General features: G+C 33.8%; 1 long non-coding RNA gene across 12 annotated transcripts; it reads right to left on the bottom strand.

Moving 5' to 3' along the window:
* Positions 1-6276: 6276 nt before the first annotated feature.
* LOC129923634 (uncharacterized) lies at positions 6277-23935 on the bottom strand. 12 transcript variants are annotated; one of them, XR_008775605.1, is made up of 11 exons: positions 23448-23608; positions 17621-18295; positions 13999-14156; positions 13649-13721; positions 13430-13538; positions 12255-12368; positions 9869-9959; positions 8762-8948; positions 7991-8123; positions 6610-6676; positions 6277-6405 (listed from the first exon to the last, which is right to left on the bottom strand). It is a non-coding gene; the product is annotated as an uncharacterized LOC129923634 (long non-coding RNA). The 12 variants fall into 12 exon arrangements; XR_008775606.1 differs by lacking the exon at positions 23448-23608 and adding an exon at positions 22546-22563; XR_008775614.1 differs by lacking the exons at positions 17621-18295; positions 23448-23608 and adding an exon at positions 23917-23935.

Raw genomic sequence — 23935 nt, forward strand, 5'->3', positions numbered from 1 at the left:
CTTCCCAATTGTCAGTATTGATGTTCACTGATTTGAGGTCACGTTTTATTACATCTATGTAACGGAGGTGGGGGCGACCAGTTTTTCTTGTGCCAGTCGCGAGTTGACCATACAGGATGACTTTCGAGATGCGCTTGTCCTCCATCCGGCGAACATGTCCAAGCCAGCGCAAACTGCGTTGTCTGAGGGCTGTAAAGATGCTGCGAATACCTGATCACGCAAGGATCTCAGTATTGCACACTTTTTCTTTCCATGTAACATTCAAGATCCTACGGAGACATCTCAAATGGAAGGAGTTCAGTTTTCTCTCTTGCTTTGCGTAGGTGGTCCATGATTCACTGCCATACAGCAGTGTACTCATAACGCATGCCTTGTAGACTTCCATTTTGGTCACCGTAGTTAGCTTATTGTTTTCCCAAAGTCTTGGTCTGAGTCTAGCGAAGGTCGAGGCAGCCTTCCCTATGCGTTTTTTTTTATCTCCTCTTCTAGAGACAGGTCATCTTTAATTGTTGATCCCAGATAGCAGAATTCGTTTACGGCGTCCAGCTATATTTAAGCTTATCGATTTGTGTGTCGACACCCTGGTCATTGGAGTCCGTCATATTGAGGTCTGCAAAGCGTCCTATATGTGTGCCTCAAATTTATTCAGGCTATTCAGGGGTCTTTCAATGTATTAGTTTAATGTAAATTGTATCCTCGTAGATCCTTGTTTTTGTTACCTTTTGTGTGTGTTTGTAAGTTGAAGGTCATTATAACAAGGTCAGAGTCGCTTCCAAAGTCAGCTCGACGAAAACTTCTTGTCTGAATGCTTGACTAAAACGCTAGCGCAGAACCTACAGATAAGATTTGTGTTAGTGGAGACAGGAGGTCCTACGCAGGACTTTTGTGGAGATATCTACCTTCTACAAGTTTCATTACAGATCTACTTGAGAAGACAATATACACTATAAACGCTTACGTACAGTAGCTCATACACATTTGTGATTCAATGTAGTTAAGACTTTGTCCAATTAAGCTTGTCGCAGTTAGTAATGTTGTTGAGTATTTTTGTAAAAATGAACACAATCAAATAGGCGATGACGTCATTCGTTGTATTAATATTTTATGTATTTTTTTTCCTTGTCGCATAGTCTTGTTGTGACGTAATTTATCAGCTCTTATTTTGAGAGCATTTTCGTCATATTGTAATTGATAGACAAGTTGTACTTTTTTGTGGTCCTGAATGATTCATGTCTTTTTTACTACTGGCCAGCCTGTGCCAATTGCCTTGGATTTTAGCCTATTAATTCTTGTTAGGACTATTTGACCCCTGTTTAGGGTGAGTTGTATTTTATATTGTACGATACTCTTTGAACGGATTCGTTCGTCTTTGTACTTTTAGACGTTAGAATCTGTTGTTTATTTCAATAGGGTTTCACTGTTTTATTTTTATTTCATCGTTGGTTCAATACTGTGGATTCTGATACTACCCTGAACATTGTTGTCAGCATCTTTAATTGTCTGTATTGTTGGTTGGAAGTTAACGACAGTCCTTGTATGCTGCTATCATGATTTATGTTCGTAGACAGTTTCTATAGTACCTATTACAGAGACGAATCCATAGATTATCATAAGTTATGAAACTGTGATGTTGTTGACGTCAATGTTATCAAGCAACATAATATAAGATCTTTATACCTTTACCTATCACTTAGTCTAATTGACCGTTGGGGCACCATGCAAGATTCGTCGACCGTCTTTCTCCATTCCTCTCTGACTTTTGCCCAGATTAGGCGTTTAGTCGAATCTAGGCTTTTTTAAAATCTATTTTCTAGAGTAGGACTCATGTTGCACTGACTAAATGTGACTTAAACTTTTTTTTGTTTAGTATCCTACATTTTTACTTGCTAGATCTAGATTCTATATCTCTATTTATTAATTCTAAATCTAGACTTTAATAATTTGATTATTATTATAAAACATGATTCTTAAAATGCAATCTATAGACTTGTAAAAATTTCAACAATCTTCACGCATAAACAATAGATTTTTAAAGAACATTATATTTAGATGTCTACTTTCAGACGAATGAATTATTTCTTTTATTAACATTTTGTATTTCTTTTTCTTGATTGCAGCCCTGTTTTGAATACAACTAGATCAACAACTTCTGAAACTCCAATAATACTACCTGCAAGTGCTGCTGAAAGAAAAATAACCCTAACAGCCTTTAAATTTACTACATAGATTCTAATGCATTTAGATCTAGATGCTGCCTGAAGATTTCATTTCTGTGGCATTTTACTTCTCGAGAAAAGATCTTTTCCCTTTGCAACTTCTTGTGTGGCTAAAGAGGCCAATCCTTGATACACAGCTGTAGTCACAGGTTGAGCCCATGTAAATCACCAGGCACCATTGCATTGTCACCTTTCTTCCTGCTGCTGTTGGGTATGGCATCTGCAATCCAAGACCCTTCCTTTATGCTCTCTCTCCATGTGGATCTATCCAGTGCCAACAAGAACCTGTGTGCATCACACATTGTAAAGGTCGAAATTGAAAAAAATTATTTTTAAGCTCTGTGCCAAAAATGCTCCTAATATTCAATGATGAGCTCTGACCAGGATAACAATCACAGATTGAATTAAATCACAATTACATAAAAAAAAAAGTTGTAAATCTTAATTATAAATTGAAAATATTGTCTAGAGCAAACATTAAGTGGCACTTTTGGGTAATGCTTCACAGACCAGACCAATAATTCTATTGAAAATGAAAGAACATTTACTTTTTTTTTCAATTTCTTTAGTCGTATTTAAAATGCTTTCTTTCATCTGCTTTTTAAATAAGCAAGCCTTGCTAAATATTTCTTTAAATACATGATGACCCAAATTGATTTTTATTGATTTTTTCCTGTGTCAATGACACAGTAGGCCTACAAGATAATAAGCCAACAAATTTAATTTGTAAAGCAAAATTGTCTCTTTTTTAGAAAAAGCAACCTATAAATGGCATTATAAAACAAATATGACAACATTTTTGGCTTGAGCCATGAATATAATATGGTTAAACTATGCCTATAGATTGGAGGACCGATGGGAATATTTAATCAAAAGAGACCATAAAATGAATAGGTGGTCAGGTTAGCTACAATGTTGCTCATATTTTAAGTAGATAAATGAAGCCATTTTCTGATGTGTAAAAATATTGATTAATGTAAGTACTAGATCCACTGGTATCTAATAAAAAAGTTTCAGTTCAATTTTATTTTATTACCTTTTAGATCATATGACCCGTGACACAAGTGTTGGAAATTAAAATGGCCTGCAGGTTGAATTAAGTTGAGCATCACTTTTCTAGACTAACATCAATACATCTGCTATTAGAAATATTAACAATTGTTTTTATTTAGTGTAATTTCATGCTTTCTCAAGGTTATGATCCTATCACTTGTCTGAACCAGTTAGATAGGGGGTATCTTATGAAGGTTACCATGGTTGCTTTTAAAATGCTTTTAATAAAAAAAAAATGTATCAAGTACAATTTCTTTCCCTAGTTTGATACCAAACAAAATATTTAATTTCCAAAAGTTTACAAAATTGATTCTTGATTTCAGGTACAATAAATAATTGTGCAAAGTTTCAACTTGATCCAAGATAGGGTGTGCAACAAATAAATGTGCAAACTTTTTATCACAGTGAGTTGATATAAGCTTTAACAAAAATAAACCAATTTATGAAGTTAGATGTTTTATTTTATCTTGAGAAGTCAGTAATGATTAATCATTTTGTAATTGATAGAATTATCTTTAAAAATGGTGTTAACCTAAGTGGCTTGTAATTGTTTATTAAAAGTAACCAATGGTTCCAATGTAGCTATTTGTAACTTTAAAGAGAAGCCTTTAAGAAAAATAAGAACCATACATTTTATTGACAATCTTATGTGTTGTGTGTGTCTTGGAAAATATTTTGTGTAATTGCTTTTCTTTATTATGGATGTAAAATTTAATATGATGACATCTGTTAAGCATTAATAGTTGATAGTATTCAATTAAGCTTAAAAATGTGACAATGTGAACTAATACAGTGATGGTCAATACTGTTGTTGTGTATTAAATAATAGTTTAATTGCTTTTAGTTAGTTACAATGCTATTAATATTAAAAGGCATTTTTTTTAATTTTTGTTTTTAATATTAGAGATAATGGTAGGCCTTTATTAGCTACTAGTAGATTATGTAATTTGTTGAATGCTATTAAAGAGCTTCCATATAAAATATGTCTTAACATAATTCTTTAATTTTTATTTCATAACACTATTACTATTAATAATAACACCTTTATTATCCATGCAGAAAATGCCTTTACTTTTACTTTGTGAAAAATATTTACATGAACAATCCCATTAAAAAAAACAAACTATCTACATTGAATTCTAAAAAAATAAATTATACTCGCTATAGCTCTAAAAATATTTTACTTAGTTTGTTTTTTTTACAGTGACCAATTAAGGTGTAAAATAATATAAATACAGTACTAAAAAAGACAGTGTCATCTTGGCGTAAGTAGAACTGCTTCATTGAAGTATGTCATTACTGCTAACTGTTGATCATTGTGCAGGCCATATGACACCCTGCTTATTAACTAAAGTGTGCTTCAAGATTCTGCAGGTTTTTCAGGACTTTGCTTATTTATCGTGTAATAGTAGATCATTAGCAGAACTAAGAACACTGATCTGGAAGCAGTCAGAAACTTGTTCTATATCAGCAGCATGTACATTCCTTTGATCTAAAAAAAAAAAGGTGATAGGGTTAGGATAAATTGCATTGCAAATAAAAATTACATTTTAAAATGCAAAATATAAAAAGTATAATGCAGAAGTTAAAAAAAATATAAATGATGGTATCCATATCTTGAGTCCACTTCCCCATTAATGTTTTGTCAGCTACCCTTATGAAACTTTAAACTGCATCCTCTTTGAATGCCATCTACAAGACAAAGATGATAGTGCCTAACATTTGGTTTGGCAGTTTTTTGGATAGCAGTCAATCTTGGTACTGATGCCAAGGTGGCTGGCTGATGACATTTCTCATCATAAACTATTAGCTAGTTCAACATTGTTTTTTTTAAATACATTGACAAAGTTTAGTTTGTCTTTCCATTTTTCTTTTTCTAGAAGTCAGCATATTTTTATATTTCTATAAGTATGAGGGAAGACGCTTCTGCCAATGACAGATCTTTTTGGAGACAGCTTGCTACCCAATGTGCCAGAGGGGGAGGATCTAAGTCTAAAAGTCGGTGTCGGTGGGCTGAAATCAATCACAACTGAAATTTAATGTCTAGCTTTGTTTTAAAAACAAATTATTTCATATAAAACTTTTGAGGAGTACACATATTGGGGCCAAGAATATTGACTGATTTGGAAGGGTGGCTAACTTGGAGCAGTCTTCATATACACAGGAGCACCTGGCTGATGATATTGATGATAAAATAAGTTAGTTTGGGATTATCTGCAATAACAATCAGCCAACTTTTTGAGAAGAATACTGAAATTATTACGGTATAAACCTTATTCATTGAGCCAAAATATCAAACTACAGCCTATTGGAAACAAAAAAGTAAACAGAGATAGAACAAGAAATTAAATGAGGCACATGGGGATGCATTGGGCACACAATGTGAAGAACAGCAGACAACATCGCAAGACTGGACTGGAACCCAGAGAGGAAGAGAAAGTCTGGTAGACCCATGCAAACTGTCACTGATGAATGTGTGTATGTATGTATAATCTATTTTTACAATCTGCGCGAATGACCGTAAGTGTGTTGGTTGTTAGACAGAGACCAGCATGTGTGATATGCAGTAAAGCTGATTAAAGTTTATGTGTTTGATCTAGTGCTTTCATTGTTTTATTTCGTTAACTAGGACTGAACCAGGGACACCTAGATGTATCGAGAACTAAGGTAGATTCTATAGAGTTATTATTATAAATATAATAAGGAATCTGTGACACAAACATAGATCAAACCTGCAGACCAAGAAGGAAAGTTGGCAGGATGGAAATGGATAGTTAATAGCCCAGAAAAGAGTCAGAATGTAAAGCACTGATGCGGCTCTATCTAATTTCTTATGTTGCCTATTTTTTTTTATTATGCATTCATTCAAAGATAGAAAGTTCTATTTAAAATAGCTATACCATAACGGTAGGCCACAGAAACAGAGATGACTTTACATCATTTGCCCTTTGGACCACAAGGTCTGAAAGGGAAACTATATCATAATGCTTTAAAAAATCTACTTGCCATGAAGAAGAATAAAAACAGGCCATCTTTGCTGCAGTTCTTTGTTTTCTATCTGTTCCTAAAATATGGTTTCATTAAACTGTGTGCAGCTCCTAATTATTGATCACCAGGAAATTCTCTGCATCATTATCTGAAAAACATTTACAATTAATGACCTAGACAAAGAAGATTAGTGTAGACACTGGAACTGAAAGCTATTTTTTTATATAGTTTAATCAAATTAGCACTTAAAAAGAAAGTTTTAGTAAAAAAAATTTAATAATTAGAAAGTTAACTTAATTTCCTGAATTAACCTGTAAGTTTTAGCTAACCTATTATGTATTATCATATTCACCTATCCCTTAGTTGTTTGACCATTGGGGCACCACACAAGATCTGTTGGCCATATTTTCCATTCCTGTCTGTAATATTATCCAAAAGAAAAAAAATTTGATGCAGACTTTAAGTTTTGCCTGTAACTCATAGGAGATTATTTCATTAGTCTGTATGCTGATCTAATTTAGAGAACTTGGTCTGCATCTTGATCAGAACAATTGTTAATGAGATAATGAAGGGATTCAGCTGACAAATAAAAGATAATGTGTTTAAAGTCTTAATGATAGTGGAATTCATGCTAAACTAGTTTGGACACAACTGAATATATGAAGCTCTAGAAATCTTATAAGAAGAGAAATATACCATATATATATAGAAATATATATAATTACAAAAATATGTGGACAATGTTTGACATGCCAGATCTACAGACTAGCTGGATTTCACTAAAGCTGCACCATGTAACAATATATAGAATCTTAAATTCTACCAAGTCTTTGTTTTACTGACAACCAGTCGACAAATGCAGTTAACAATAATTAAACCTGTAGCTTGTCTTTATTAAATTCAAAAGAGCATTTTGGCCCACTTCAAATACCTAGGAGCTATTGTCTCAGATGAGGGAACGAAACCTGAACTACTGGCCTGAATATCACAGTCCACAGCAGCCCTTTCAAAACTTAAAATAATATGGAAAGACAAAGGCTTAGCCCTCAGCACCAAAATCAGACTGATGCGCTCTCTGGTCAGGGCCACATTTTTATATGCTTGTGAGTCTTGGACGCTGACTGCAGAGCTAGAGAGGAGGATCCTAGCAATGGAATTGAAATTCTACACAAGAATCCTAGGTATTACAACAGAAGAATCCTAGGTATTACATTCAGAGACTGCATCACAAACCAAGAGACTAAAGACAGGGTTACTGCAGTGATTGGACCCCATGATGACCTGCTAACTATTGTAAGAAAACACAAGCTTAAAATCTATGGCCATATTACAAGATCTTCGGGGCTCATAAAGACCTTCCTTCAGGGAACAGTACTAGGAAAAAGAAGAAGAGGCAGACAGAGAAAGTGATGGGAGGATAACATAAAAGAATGAACAGGTCTGCCATTGAAAGAGGTTCTAACTAAGGCAAAAGACAGAGAGGAATGGAGAAAAATGGTCGAGGAGTCTTGCATGGTGCCCCAATGGTCCAATAGACTAAGGGATAGGTAAGTTAAAGTAATGCATAGAACACTTTGACACATAAGAAATGTTAAGTCTAATTATAAACTATTTATGTAGTTTTGTTTACCCAGAGAGTGGTTCAAAGAAGCATCAATGTTTTGGATAACTAAAGTCTTTAATAAAAATAACTTGCTATTGACATGGTAGTTATCAGATGTCAAAGGATTCACCTGCTGTTCAGTGCTTGTATTAATTTGATCTTCCAGAATGATTCTTTAATGACTCCTTGATTCCACCGAGGACTAGTACTGTAACTCTAGTGTTGAAAACTGTCCTCACGTGACCTTCACTCTTTGGTTCAAACTAAAACATTATATATATACTTACATCAGATTAGTACATTTTCCTTAAATGAACTTTTATTTATACTTACATACTACTTCTTCTTTCTAGCCAGCTTTTTGCTGCTGAGCTCAGAGCTCTTTTGCAGACTGTGCCAAGGAAAAATAGTGCTTTGTTGTCTTCAGTTGTTCAGCACTGCCATACAGGGTGTTGGTTTGAAATGGTAGTAGGGTCTGCCTAAGGTGGATTAGGAAGGGGCATTCAAAGAGGATGTGGTTTAGTTTCATAAGGGTGGGTGCAGTGTCTACAAAGAGGTAGGTGAGTGGGATTTATCTTGTTAAGATGGTAATTTAACAGAGGTGTTTGTCCTGTTCTTAGTTGGAAGGTTGTAGATTGCTCTTTGCAGGGGAAGAAGTTAATATTGTCCAGTTTGTTTGGCATGGTCATTTCTTTGTACATGGCTCTGCCTGTGTTTCCTGATGCCCATTGGTAGAACCACTCCTCTTTGTGATTGTTGACTAGCATTGATCTTAGGGTGAGGTAGTTAACAGGTTGTTCCATAGTGATCCTGCCATACTTATGCTTAATGGAGTTTTATTAAAATCATTTATTGAAATATCTCTTAAATTGCACATAATAAAAAAAAAGAAGCCACTTACTAGTTGTCATGTTACTGCTTAGATTAATAGTTTGAATAGAGATTGTTGGATTTTGATAAGAATTATTGTTTTAGAGATTCCTTTTATCTCCATCGCTAATCTTAACTTTGTTCTCTATTGAATCGGGAGCAAAACAAACTCTGGACTCTCTTCCACTCTATTTTCTCATTTTACTGGCATCATGTCCCTGGGGAAATTAAAAAAAAAAAATTAATTTCAGCTCAATCTCAATGATCAAGGTCAATATATGAAAAAAAATCCCCCTGGTCCTAATCCAATGATTCCCATGTTCATTTCATCAAAATCTATCAAATACTTTCAAGTCTTTGAAGTAATAGTAAAAATTCTACTTGGTCATTGGAGACAATTACAAGATTCCCATTGTTATTTCTGTGCTGTCAGATTATTACCATTGTCAAAAGTATTCATTATATTCATCTAGATTATAATAAAATGATGACATGCAAAATGTTTTCAGAGTTGAAGATAGTTACTTCCTAGTCCAAACCTCCTGCAGGAGGATGGGGAATGGGAGCAGGCAGGGTTTGAACCCAGGATCATCGATAAATCTGAATGACAGTCCAGCGTGCAAACCACACGACTAGGCAGACCATCCTGGTGTTTTAAGGTGTCATAAATAATACTGCTAGTGATAATTAGTTGCTAATACAAAATAATATTTTCCTTAGCAGCATTTTCAAAATATTCAAAAAACCTTTGGATGCTATTTGTTGATGCAATTTTGATATGTGACTCCAAAAAGCTAACCCAATCTTAAATGTATTCTTAAGTTATACTAAGTTATATGTAGAGGGCTGCCTGGTTGTGTGGTATGTGCTCTGGACTGTCATCATGATAATTACAAGTCTGAACTCTACCCGCTGCCATCCTCCAAGTCCTGTGGGAGGTTTGGACTTGAATGTAATAATCTTCATTTCTAAAGGAAGTTTCAAAACAAAACAAGGGAGTCACAAATTAATGTTAATTAATGCTATAAAAAAATGAATGAATTAAAAATAAGAAAAATAAATAAATTTTATTACAAAAATGTTTAGTCTCCCTGTAAACATATCATGGAGAATTGAGTGACAAGAATTGAATGCTAACTTTGAACACACTCCATTTGACTTTTGTTCCCCATTGAAGTCTCTGTGTGGTTTCCTCCATCCCAAAATTGTCTTCATGTAGTTCATGTCTCCTGTTGAAAAACCATTTCTTCAGTTTGTAAAATAACATATACACAATTCCTATGATTTCATCATTGTAAAACTAACCTACACTCCATAATATTATGTAATGTCTATATCTCTAGATAGGTTGGCATGTGAGTTTATGTTAGAAAGATGATCATCATGATCATGTTAGTTGGCAGTTAGGAATTGTCAGAAAACTCTTCACTTGAAAAACTAATCTCTATTAGAGGTCATAGTTCAGAGTACAAAAAGGGACAGGGCTAAGACTTTGATAATTGTCATAAGCAAACAGTTAAAGTATACTATCCACTTCAATGAGGCCATGAGATGGTTTACATTTATATTTCTGAAATTTAAAAAAATGTATGCTGTTCATGATTTTTAACATTTTTATTATAGTATAAATAAACTAAACAAAGCTTGTAAAGTGGGCTTAAACTATAAATCTAGGTAGAACCCAGGTCATTTATGTAAATTAGAAACACAGGTTGACCTTGAACTGTTCTTTAAGGTACACATGAGTTAGCTTGGTAATGATTTGGACTCATTATTATTATAGTTTATTCTACAACTATTTTCAAAATCCTGGATCCATTGGTGTAATGGACAGGTAAAGTCAATTGTTTAATTTTGTAAGCAAACTATGGTGGTGAACTTTGTCAAAATGCCTTAGAGAAGTCAAAATAAAATGATGTTTGCTCACTATTATCTAAGTCTTTGAAAAGTCATCAATTAGACCTATTAAGAGTTACACATGACCTAGATTTCCTAAAACCATGTTGTCATAGAGTAAGGACATTATGTTAATCTAAGTAATTATGATGTTCATACACATTATGTGTTCTAGTATTTTACATGTGATGCTGATGAGTGATACTGGTCTGCAGTTTATCTACTTTGCTACTCTACCCTGATAATTTGATGCCCGAAAAAGCATTTTGAACACTGGTGCTAGTTCTTTGAGTAATCTAGCTTGAATACCATCAAATCCAGGTGGTTATTTGTTAGCTAATAGTTTTGGATCACTTTTCTTGTGTGTGTGTGTGTGTATCCTACTACAATCAAAGAGAGTAAAGTAACATTTTAAGATGATTATAAAATTTCAGCCACTTCCAAATACCATTTTTCACATATATTTCATATGAAGAAGATGGTGGAGCTCTAATGCTCATCTTCTGGAATTGCTGAATGAAGAAAGACTAAAAGACTTTATTTTCAAGCCTAAATTATGACATATCAAATGATGGGAAAAAAAACAAACTAAGACATACTCAGAGACGAAAAAATATTAATTATTTGTAGGGAAATTTTCCCTCAGGATTCATTTACTAAATAGTATAGTGATGGCTGAATGTAATAAAAAAAATATGAATAAATTTAAAATATTTTTAGAAATCTTTGTAAATTATGATCACAGTCTCGGTTGACATTGCCTGTTATATGTTCACCTCGGGTTAAGAGGGTAAAAAGACACATGAAATTCCTGATGTAGAAACAGGAAGTAAGGACTAAATTGACTTTTAGTTCAGTCAGTAGTATCTTTTGGTCCAGTCTGCACGGTAGTGACTTAGAGAGTCGAGTAGTAACTTTGAGTTAAGTAGTATCTTTTGGGCAGTCGAAGCCAGTGGTCACTTGAGACAGTATATATATTTCTAGTAGATAATGTTCTGTAGTATTGAAGTATTTGCTACCCGAAGTGATGTGGACTTTACTTGTAGTCTATTCTGAAAACTTAACATGTTGAATATACATGATACTGCTGTTATGCGGATGTGATAATGTCTTGTATTGGATTATGTAACTGCCAAGGAGTGCAGTATAATTATTGTCATCAAATAAACTTTATATTTTGCCTGCCAAAGTGGATTTAAGTCAGTCTGTAATATCTATGTTTGTCATGTGTGACTCCAGGAAGCACAAACCCAGCATTCCATGACATTTGCATTAATAGTAACCAGTCTTACGTGTAATATTATAATACTACGTCAACACACACTTAATGCTGACATATGCATGGTTCTTAATTTGAAATAGATTTATGCATGAGTGCAAACTCTCAACCATAGTTAATGGCTTGTATAACATTTTTTTAAATGACTTTGCTATTTAATCCTCATTATTGTAAATTATTGCATTTAATATTCTTTTAAGTTTACTGTTTAGAGCTATCCTGATATTGTGTGAACTCATCTTTCAGGGGGCCCAGGCCTAACCCCAAGAGGTCTTTTAATATGTAAAAACACAACCCTAACACTAAGCATATCCTTGCAATGTTTGTTTAGGTCTTTATCACAACTCACCCTAGCCCTAGAGTGTTCATGGTAGTGAGATCTTCTTCTACAGAAATGGATCTTTATTGTTGTCTGACATCATAGATATTATTCCTTTATTGACTGGATGTGATGGAACAGACCCTGAGTAATACAATGAAGAATGATTAGGACTTACTTCTGGTTTCTGAACAGTGATTATCAATAAATTTTTAACACTTTCATATATTTTTTTCATTCAAGTAAGGTTAACCCAATTAAGAAAGCCTAATGAACTTTTTTTTTTTGTAACAAAGTTCTAGAATAACTGCATAACTTCACCTCTGGCACTGCCTTAATGATTTTAACTTCTTTACAGAGAGCAACAAGGTATTTACCTTGGAGTTTTTGTCTCAGATGAAGAAACCAAAACCGGAACTACTGGCCAGAAATGCCTAGACAACAGCAGCACTTGCAAAACTCAAAACAATCTGGACAGACAAAGGCATAGCCCTTGACACTAAAATCAGACTGATGTTGTTACGGCCACATTCCTTATATGAATGCGAATATTGGATGTTGACTGCAGATCTAGAGAAAGGGATCCTAGCAATGGAGCTAAGATGCTACAGAAAGATCTTCAGTATCACCTAACTTATCTTATCTTATATGATGACCTGCTAACCACTGTCAAAAAAAAGTAAACTCAAACTCTATGGCCAGGTCTTCCAGGCCCGCTAAGACTTTCCTTCAGGAAAAAAATACCAGAAAAAGAAGAAAACGGAAGACAGAGGAAGCGATGGGAAGACATCAAAGAATGGACAGGCATGTCATGGAATGAAATTCTATCCAAAGCAAAGGACAGAGAGGAATGGAGAAAGACATTTGACAGATCTTGTTAGGTGTCCCAATGGTTGAACAGACTAAGGGGTAGGTGAAGGTGATGAAGAGAACACACAACTCAATACTTTGAGCATCAAGCCATTGATCTCTTCAAATTGTCTCAAAAATTGAAATGATGCTTTTTTGTAATATAATCACTGATTCACACACATTTACTCACATAACTAAGTAGCTTTTGTTTACCCATCTTACTATCATTATTGTTTTAAAAAGATACAAATTATTTTGTTTTCTATACATACATTCCTATTTCTTAGGCAAACTTTTGCATTTATAAAACAATTATTTTTTAGATAGACATAATAAAAGACAGACAAACATACCCATACATGTTTAGCCAGCAGAAAAACATCTTTCTCTATAATTCTAGTCTGGCTGCAAGTCATTCATACATTGAGTATAGTTGATAGATAACTTTAGTGTCTTGTAAATCTGTGCATAGCAAACAAACAAAAAATATTTGTAGAATCATAGTAGTTACACATAAACTCGATTTTTTAACTGAGTAAAGTAGGATTTAATTTGTAGAATTCAAAGTATACCATCTTGATCCTTTCTCTTTCTCCTCAAACTTCATTTTGTGTACATATCTGAGGGCATGTGATGCATGATTACCTGATTAGGGAATAAATTCAAAAGATAACATTGCAATGTCTGTGAAGATTTACCATTTCTAAATACAACAGCAAACATTCATCTTCAAAAATATTATGGTGTTAATTTCTATAAACAATATTTAGACAAAATACAAAAAATATTCAAATAAAGTTAAGTTTCTATGTAGTGAGTGGATGCTTTACCCACTTAATGTTTATTTGACATAGTGTCCATGTTCAATTAAAATTTTATTTACCAACAGTGCTATTTTAGTAACAGTAATAAACAAACTTACCAATTGATAAGAAATACATTCCTGAGACCTCGAAATAGTCTCACCACAGCTATAGGTGTTGGAATGATATCAAAAGGTATTGAGAGTGTTGTCCCTTGCTCTATGAAAGAAATCCAAAGCTTGCCTCTGGCAAACTTCCACACACAGTCTTCACTTTTCTGAAAAACGTACAACTTAGTAAATAGATGGCAACATAATGGAGAAAATGCAACAATCAATAATCTGTTGTACCACAACAATGATAAATATCTAGCAGTCATAATCAAACATCATCCATAGCTAATGGCAGGGAGACTCAAATCATAGTGAGAATTCTTGCAATTTTTAAAACTTTTCCAACTATATTGAATCCTCGAAAATAAAGAGCTGGCAATGCAAAGACCAACAAAATAAAGTCAACTACATTAGAGTTACCTGTGGCAATGTTTATGTGCAAGGTCCATATTTTGGTTAATATTACAGTGGTGAATATTGTTTTTTTATTAAAATAAAACTTATGACCAATAGCCAACAGGGCTTTAAAAGGGGCATCAGTATTGGAGCTGACCTGCTAACTATAGTAAAAAAACATAAGCTAAAAATCTATAGCCACCTTACAAGGTCTTAGGGGCCCGCAAGGACTATGTGGTCAAGACATTTTCAAAATAGTTATAAGGCAAAAAAAATATGAATTGATCGAAATCAATCTTAACGAGAATAAAACAGAACCACTCATTGGTCGGCATTCTATTTTTATGTCAGTGTAACTCTTATGCGGGAAATGTTCTACGTCAAAATGAATTACGCACACCAAGAGTTGCGATAACATGGAAGCCAAAACGAGGCAAGCGCAAACAGGGACGTCCTCGTATTACCTGGCGACACACCTTCATGGAGGACCTCAGAACAGTGGACACCAGATGGGAAGAGGCTTCAGACATTGCCAGTGACAGATCATTATGGAGACAGCTTGCCGCCCAATGCGCCGAACGGCGCGGGAGGACCTAAGTCTAAGTAAAGTAACTCTTATTCTTTGATAATAATTTTTGTTTAGATGCAAGAGCGTTCAATGACAACTTGAATTATAGACCTGAATGGGTTCCACTTTAGATTTTTCAGAATGTGGTGACTGATAGTGACATGCAGATGGTGGTGACTGATAGTACCATTAATGCAGATGGTGGTGACTGACAACTCCATTCAAACAGATGGTGGTGACTTATAGCACCATTCATGCATATGGTGGTGACTGATAGTACCATTCATATAGTATTATTCATGCAGATGGTGGTGACTGATATTACCATTCATTCAAATGGTGGTGACTGATAGTACCATTAATGCAGATGGTGGTGACTGACAACTCCATTCAAACAGATGGTGGTGACCTATAGCACCATTCATGCATATGGTGGTGACTGATAGTACCATTCATATAGATGGTGGTGACTGATAGTACCATTCAAACAGATGGTGGTGACTGATAGTATCATTCATACAGATGGTGGTGACTGATATTACCATTCATTCAAATGGTGGTGACTGATAGTACCTTTCATTCAGAATGTGGTGACTGATAGTGACATGCAGATGGTGGTGACTGATAGTACCATTAATGCAGATGGTGGTGACTGACAACTCCATTCAAACAGATGGTGGTGACTTATAGCACCATTCATGCATATTGTGGTGACTGATAGTACCATTCATATAGTATTATTCATGCACATGGTGGTGACTGATAGTACCATTCATGCATATTGTGGTGACTGATAGTACCATTCATATAGTATTATTCATGCACATGGTGGTGACTGATATTACCATTCATTCAAATGGTGGTGACTGATAGTACCATTAATGCAGATGGTGGTGACTGACAACTCCATTCAAACAGATGGTGGTGACCTATAGCACCATTCATGCATATGGTGGTGACTGATAGTACCATTCAAACAGATGGTGGTGACTGATAGTATCATTCATGCAGATGGTGGTGACTGATATTACCATTCATTCAAATGGTGGTGACTGATAGTACCATTCATTGACAATGTGGTGACTGATAGTGACATGCAGATGGTGGTGACTAATAGTACCATAATGCAGATGGCGGTGACTGACAACTCCATTCAAACAGATGGTGGTGACTTATAGCACCATTCATGCATATGGTGGTGACTGACAGTACCATTCTTAGCAATTATACATTAAACACTGAACCATACAGATGGTGGTGACTGATAGTACCATTCATACAGATGTTGTTGACTGATAGTATCATTCATACAGATGGTGGTGACTTAAATCACCATTCATATAGATGGTGGTGACTAATAGTACCATTCACACAGATGGTGGTGACTAATAGTACCATTCACACAGATGGTGGTGACTTAAATCACCATTCATATAGATGGTGGTGACTAATAGTACCATTCACAAAGATGGTGGTGACTGAGCATGGAATGGGTTGCCTGAGCCAACCAAGAAAACCAATGACTTGTCAGAATTTAAGTCATTGGTTAACATGCATGACTAGATGCATGATGCATAGGATGTAATCATCTTCTTTTCTGAAGTAACATTTCTATATTTTATATTTGGATTCATTAATTCATGTATTGTCATTGACAAGGAATATATGTTTAAAATTTCAACTTGATCTGTGAAAAGGAAATGGGAGACAGACACAGACGAAGTGAGCTAAGCTTTTAAAAAAGTCCTAAATTCTGTTAAAAGAATCCAAAGAAGCTAACAAATGAACTGTCTTTATTTCATGTCTAACTCTAGTCTTTGTTTTTATGATGATGTTATTGTCACTATAAAAAACCTAATATGCAAAACAAAATGAATCTTAACATTTTTTTTACAGGCCTAATTCCATATTGTAAAGTAGCAAATCCTAATAATGTTAATAATGTATAGCCTAAAAGTACTTAGAGTTGTTCTAGTGTGCACACACGTTTTAATAATTGTAAATTTTTAGTTAATTTAATGATATATTAATTCTAATTGTTCATCTTTCCTTTCAACTAACAAAGGAATTCCTAAAACACAAAGTTGTAAGATCTCATGTAGCATAAATTTCTTAAGATGAAATCAAAGTTTCAAGCCATAAGTTTTCTATAATGTTTATGGGCTAGCTGATCAAACCATTACAGGCTAGAAATATAGAATAGAAAATAGAAATATTTGCCAATGCTTTGCAACCACAGGAAAAAAAAATTATACAAGTTGAGGACAATAAATATTTTTTGACCTAAAGTTAGCTTTCTTGGGCTATTTTAAAAACTAATTTGAAGTATACAATTAAAAAATTACTTAATGTTTACTTCCTTTTTAGAGCTCTATGTCAAGCAAGGTTTACACATTTCTGGGGAAGAACAAAAGTAAATACAGTTTGCTTATAAACAACCAGACATGACACCAGGGTGGACCAAAAGTTAGGGCACCTTACCCAAAAAAATAAAGTCAGCTATCTAGAGAGCTGAAAGGGGCAGTCCCCATCCCCAGTTGGGTTGGGTATGCTCAAGGCATCAAGTTTTCATTCCTCTTTTCTCAACCACTATGAAACAAAATGTAAATTAATAGTAACAGCTTGAACATGAACTATTATTCAATATATAAATAAAACACTTACCTTGTATAGTATTGTTGGATAAAAATATTTAGGCTTGCTGGTGTGTTTGGCTTTGCTCTTAATCCTCCAGGCAGCTCCAGGACTGTACTGCTAGTCAAAGGTCATAAGTTATGTGAATAATAACTTGATTCCTAATCACTTTTAATAGTTTCATCAAGCATAGATTGAGTCTCATCAGAAACTAGTTCTGTTATAGTTTCATTGACAGTCCTAGGTTCAACATTACCTTGCTGAATTTGATGTTTCATTCTCATCACTTGATTACTCAGCTTCTTTGAATGTTTGTAAATCATCTGAAGTTTTTTGTAATTGTATGACCTCCTGGTCTTCGTGATCAGATGATATTGAAACAAAACCATCATCATCATGACTTTCTTTTACCTGATCATCCTCCGAAATTTCTACATCTCTTTTTGTGTGCTTTATGTGCATATTTACAGCATTGATGGGAAAATTCACATTTGATGATGCTGTACTTTCTTCAAATTCATTATTCTTGCGTACATTCCAAACATTATTGTCATCTGTATCACTCATTTCACTTGGTACCTTCATTGTCTCATAATTGTTATTATTACTTTTCATCACTGGAGAACTTGTGCAGATGGTTATTTTATACTATTAATGTTTAATCACAACATTGAAGAAAACTTTGAAAGACTTTATGAGCAAATCCTATTAGAAAAAAAAAAATTGAATTATTTCATTTTATGTGTACACTTTTGACAAGCTTAATTCAAATTGTTTGTTCTTAATAATATAAGGTGTAAATGTCTATTTTGTTTTCAATCTTAACTTAGTAGAACTAGCTGGTAGCCTTACAATATTATTTTCAGCCATGTTATCATTAATATAATACTGGAATTGCTTTATCAAGTGTGATCTTCACCGTTTAGAAGTTAATAGAACTAAGCACCTTAACACACTGCAGCTAGTTCGGAGGCATAGTGGCTGAGCAGTACATCGCTTTGCTGGTGAACCTGGGTCCCGATTCAAATCCTGATGAAGACTGGGGTTTTTAATTTTAGGATCTTTGGGCACCTACCCAGCTCTAATGAGTACCTGACTTTAGTTGGGGAAAGTAAAGGTGGTTGGTCATTGTGCTAGCCAAATGACACCCTCATTAACTATGGGCCACAGAAACAGACAACCTTTACATCATCTTCCCTATAGATTGCAAGGTCTGAAAGGCGAGCTTTATTTTACCTTTACTTTACTTTACTATGGATATAATTCAATTAATTTCACAAGCTGTCTGTATATTATATGCTTCTCTAGTGGTTGTGCAGAGTAGAGTTAGAACTACTTACTCAACTTACAATTACTGGTTAATTGAAAACTTATGAATGGGTTAACTAGAACTAGCTGCAGTGTGTTAAGGTGCTTAGTTCTATTAACTTCTAAACGGTGAAGATCACACTTGATAAAGCAATTCCAGTATTATATTAAAGATAGATTGTAGAATATTAACATTCTGAAATGAAGCTTCCCAATCAAATTGTATAAAGGCAGATTAAATAAATACAATCTATATCTAGTCATACACAAAATACATTGAAGTGACAGTAATAAAGTCTAAACTATACAAAAGATTAGATACAGAAAACAGCAAGGCTCTTAAAAATGGTACCTCAATCCCTGTATAATAGAACACAGTAAACCAAGTGTCCCTCTTATTTAATTATATAGGTTACATACGTTTATTCAAAAAATAGATAATTATGTCTTTCTAATTATGAATTTCATGTGTCAGTCTAGTCATACATGTTAATCAGTGACTTAAACTCTGCTAAGTAATTGTTTTTCCCAACTGATTCATGAAACGAACTACACGCTCATTTAAACTATACTATTCTTAACAACACTCTTCATATAGCTATTTCTACAAGAGAGGTCATTAGTACTATCAAAGCAAAGATGGACTGGCTTAATGGGCATTCTGGCAAATGTTCAAATGCCTGATGGGTAGACACTACAACTGGACCAGTGGACCACTGAATAGGCCCTTTGAATGATATTAAGGCCTGTTTAAGTTTTTAATATTTTTTGTAAAAGGTGTCCTTTTACCTTTTTAAAGATCTTTTTATAAAATGTACAGTGTATACTAGCCTTATACACATTTTTGATAATGATAGAATGGATTATATGATATAATATATGGCCTAAATTCAAAATATTAGGTGCATATAAGGACTGTAGTGCATCTTACGGCAAGGTGCAGGGCATAGTAGGCCTATTATTTTCGGTATTGTACTGACTACAGTTCAGTGACTGTACTGTTAATAAAGTACAATACATTTTAATCAAACATTTAGAAAAAAATCAAGTCTTGATAAAAAAAAAAGCAATTACTTTTGTGATTTAATAACTCATATCTACGGTGTACGTCTACGTTATTATTTAAATTTAGACTATTTATTATACTAGATCTAGACAATCTTAGTCAATCTAGTAACTAGTCTAGATCTAGATCTAATTCTAATCAAGTCTAATGTTTTGTTATTTCAATGAAATCAATGCAATGATGTAAAATCATAAAGAATCTACACACAAAAAGTACAATAATCAAGTTATATTTAATACTGGTACTTTTCATTTGTTGAACAAAAGAACGTCATTTAACCTCGTTCTTCTTTCGACATAGATTCTATCTAAAAAAGGAAAGAGAATACAATCATAACAATGTGAGCCACCATAGTCCATACTGATGCTTTTACTGTTGTCAACAATAATATTACGGTGTATAAGCAAAAAGTCCCCTGAGAAATGTTGAGAATGCTGTACAACTATAAACCTAGATCTAGAACAGGGGTTCTTAACCTGTGGTCGCGACCCCTTTGGACGTCAAATGACCATTTCACATGGTCGCCTAAGACCATCAGAAAATTGGAATTGGGGGGGGGGGGGGGGATTTTATAATTTTTATCGCTAGTTTTTTTTGTTCTTATGTGTTGTAACATTTTTGTACCACAGTGGATATAGATTTATATTGCAAATTATAGAGATGGGACATTACTCAAATAGCATTATTACCAAATAAATTTAGAAACGATCGTCAAGTTTCAATTTTTTAAAAAAGTGGCGGTGACAAATATAATAATAAGGCTAGTCTTCGAGTCTGAATTTTAAGATTAGTGAGGAATGCAGTATTTCCCATGGCTGCGCAGTCCCAGCTGTGACCTACATATAACATAGACATACCCTATATATTGCAAGACGATACAGAGGGTACTTTTTAGTGAAAGTAACATCCTTGTTTGATAGTAGTTTGTTATTTTTATTTGTTCTTCTTTGTGTTTCTTTTTTTTTATAATTGTCATTCAAAAATCGATGTTACAGACCACATCTTTGTTGTTGCAAAATATATTTTTCAAGAAATAAATTTACTGTCTATCAATGCATCGAAACACCATTGTGGGATCAAACATTTCTTTGGTGAAAATATAATCACGTCGTGAAGAGAATTCAATTAATAAATATGCCATCATATTATAGTCAATGGAAAAAAGTTCATTATGTAACAACTCACGAACACGGACTTGTAACAAAAGAAGGTTAATAAAAGAAAAGAGAATGACGATTTTTTAATATTTTTTTTTTGCGGTATAGTTTTAGCAGAAACCCGACGCAACATTTGTAATGAAGTTCTCTCTGCCATATGTATTGAGGTCGAACAAACATCCAAACTTTGCCGATTATGACATACAGTGGTTTAGTTTAGATGGTTTAGACTCATATGGCAAGTACCATAATTGAAACATATCAGCCTATGAATCTTCTTGTTTGGTAGCTGTCAGAATCGCCAGAGTTCTGAAACCTCACACCACTACCAAGCAGTTATTGTCAGTGGCTAAAGATATGATTGGAGCCAAATTTATTAATAAATTTAGTGTAATTTGCATAAATAATGACACTATTTACAGGAGATTAGTTGACATGTCTTCTGATATTAAGGAAATGATATCTGCTTCTTTTACAATATTTAGCATCCAGCTTGATGAATCCACAGGCGTTGTAAATTGTTCACAATTACTAGTTCTGGTAAGATATACCAGTATACACAAAGGAGATTTTCAAAGATTAGTTTCAATGCAAAACTCTATAAACGACCTCTACAGCGCCTGATGTAATTGACAAAGTTGGTTAAATTTGAAAAAGCAAAAGACTTCTTGGAAAAATAATTGTGGCATCTGAACAGATGGTGCTCTAAGTATGCTTGGATGTCGGTCTAGAGGTTCTATCTTTGGTATAGAATGAGTCCTCATAAGAATTCATCCTAATTCACTGTATGATTTATCGACATATATTAGCAACGTCAATAGCAATGCATCTAAATATTTCTCTTCAATGTCAATTACAAAATTCTGGATCAATTGTTTGCAGTCATATCTTCACAACATAAATAACATATATACACACACACATATATATATATATATATATCTTTAAATACAAATTATAAATTCTAAGCTTTTACTTTAATTACTATAATCTACATGTATGTTTGAACATTTCATTTTTTTATATATAATATTCACATAGATAGGCCTACCTACTACTACTATAGTCTATATTACTATATTAGTATTAATCAAACTTTGTAGCACCTATGTTAAAAGTTAACTCTATTTTAAATAAAAGATCTAATAGATCTATAAATATTTATTGGCTGACAGAGTAGTCAGTAGATCTTATCAAATATAGAGCTAATTAACTGGATCTTCTAACTCTTTGAGTACTTAGACTGATTTTTATACTAGAACTAGATAATCAAGAATGTCTAGATCTAATCAAGATGTCATTTTAATTCTATAATAGTAAAAGAGTAGATCCTTCAATTTACACCTATCTATATCTAGGTCTAATAAACAAACTAGATCTAGAATCTAGTAAGTATTAAGTATTAGAGATCTAGACATACTCACAATAGTCTCTGAGTCTAAGTCTAGACTTTAACTTGTCTAGGAATAGAGTGTCACTAGAGTACTGCTAGCTGCTAGAGCTACTAGTTAACTAGATATTATATTTTCTCTAGATTTAGTTAGGTCTAGCGGCAGTCTAGCCTAAACCTAAATCCAAATTACTCTAGATTTAGTTCTAGATCTAGATCTTGAAATTTGATCTAGACACTAATTTAGTAATGATAGAAGACTAGCCCTAGCTAGAATCATCTACTTGATCTAGAGTAGAGTCTTGCATTTTTTAAAATACGTTTTTTATAATTAGATCTAGATCTAAAATCTAGATTTAATTAGATCTAGACTTTAAAAGTAGAATATTATTTATTTTTTTAGATCTCTATATCTGATAATAGATTATAATAGATAATCTACTTTTGATCTACGCTGCTTCTGCCCAGGGACTAGTCACTAGAGTGACTAGACTCTAGTAACTCTACTAGTCACTCTAAGTCTAGACCTACCTGCCTAGTCGGCTAGTGGTAGATTGTAACTACTGTAAGATTCTAACTAAATATTCAAATTATCTAGATCTTATAGTTAATAATCATTGACATCGATCTATCATTATCATCTACTGAGATGATCTAGACTAGACTTAGACTATATAATAAATATACTAAATATAGATCTAGATCTAACTATCATCATCATGATTATTCATAATCATACGACGATGCGGATGATACGGTTATTACGGTAATTTCGCATTTTCATTTTCGGGTAAATACGTTCAACTTCTAAAATCATTTTAAAATGTAGAAATAGATCTAGAATCTAGATCTCTAGACTTGATTTAGCCTCTATGTCTGGTTTCCTGGTTTCAATTTTTATGCCGGCAGATCAAACTTATTAGAACTAGATCTTACTAAATTAGGCGTCTCAGGCCGGGGCCTTACTGATTTGTTTCTAAATTTTGTTTACGTTTTTGATAAAAAGCGAAAGTTCGGAAAAAAGCGCATGCGCCGTAACTTAAGAATTGTAACTTCCTGTCTTTCTTTGAATTCGACTTATTAAGTTTTAGTTTGAAAGATCAAAACGTGAATGCGAAAAAAAAAAAAAAAGTCCTATACCGAGCCGGCAATCAGTCGTACTGGCATTTGCCGGCAAGCTTTTTTTTTTTACTTCGATTTTGCCGGCATGCCGGATAGCTGGCGATCTTGCATCCATGACAAATTTTTTGTTATGGTTGGGGGTCGCCTCCTAGTGAAAAGTTGTGTTAGGGGGTCGCGGAGCTAAAAAGGTTAAGAACCGCTGATCTAGAGTGAGAATATAGACTATATCTACTTCTGATAACTTAAACTCACTAAACCTGTAGCATAAAAATAAATGACAAACCTAGATCTAGTCAATTAAT

Source organism: Biomphalaria glabrata, chromosome 17 (genome assembly GCF_947242115.1).
Source record: "Biomphalaria glabrata chromosome 17, xgBioGlab47.1, whole genome shotgun sequence".
Taxonomy (NCBI): Eukaryota; Metazoa; Mollusca; class Gastropoda; family Planorbidae; genus Biomphalaria; species Biomphalaria glabrata.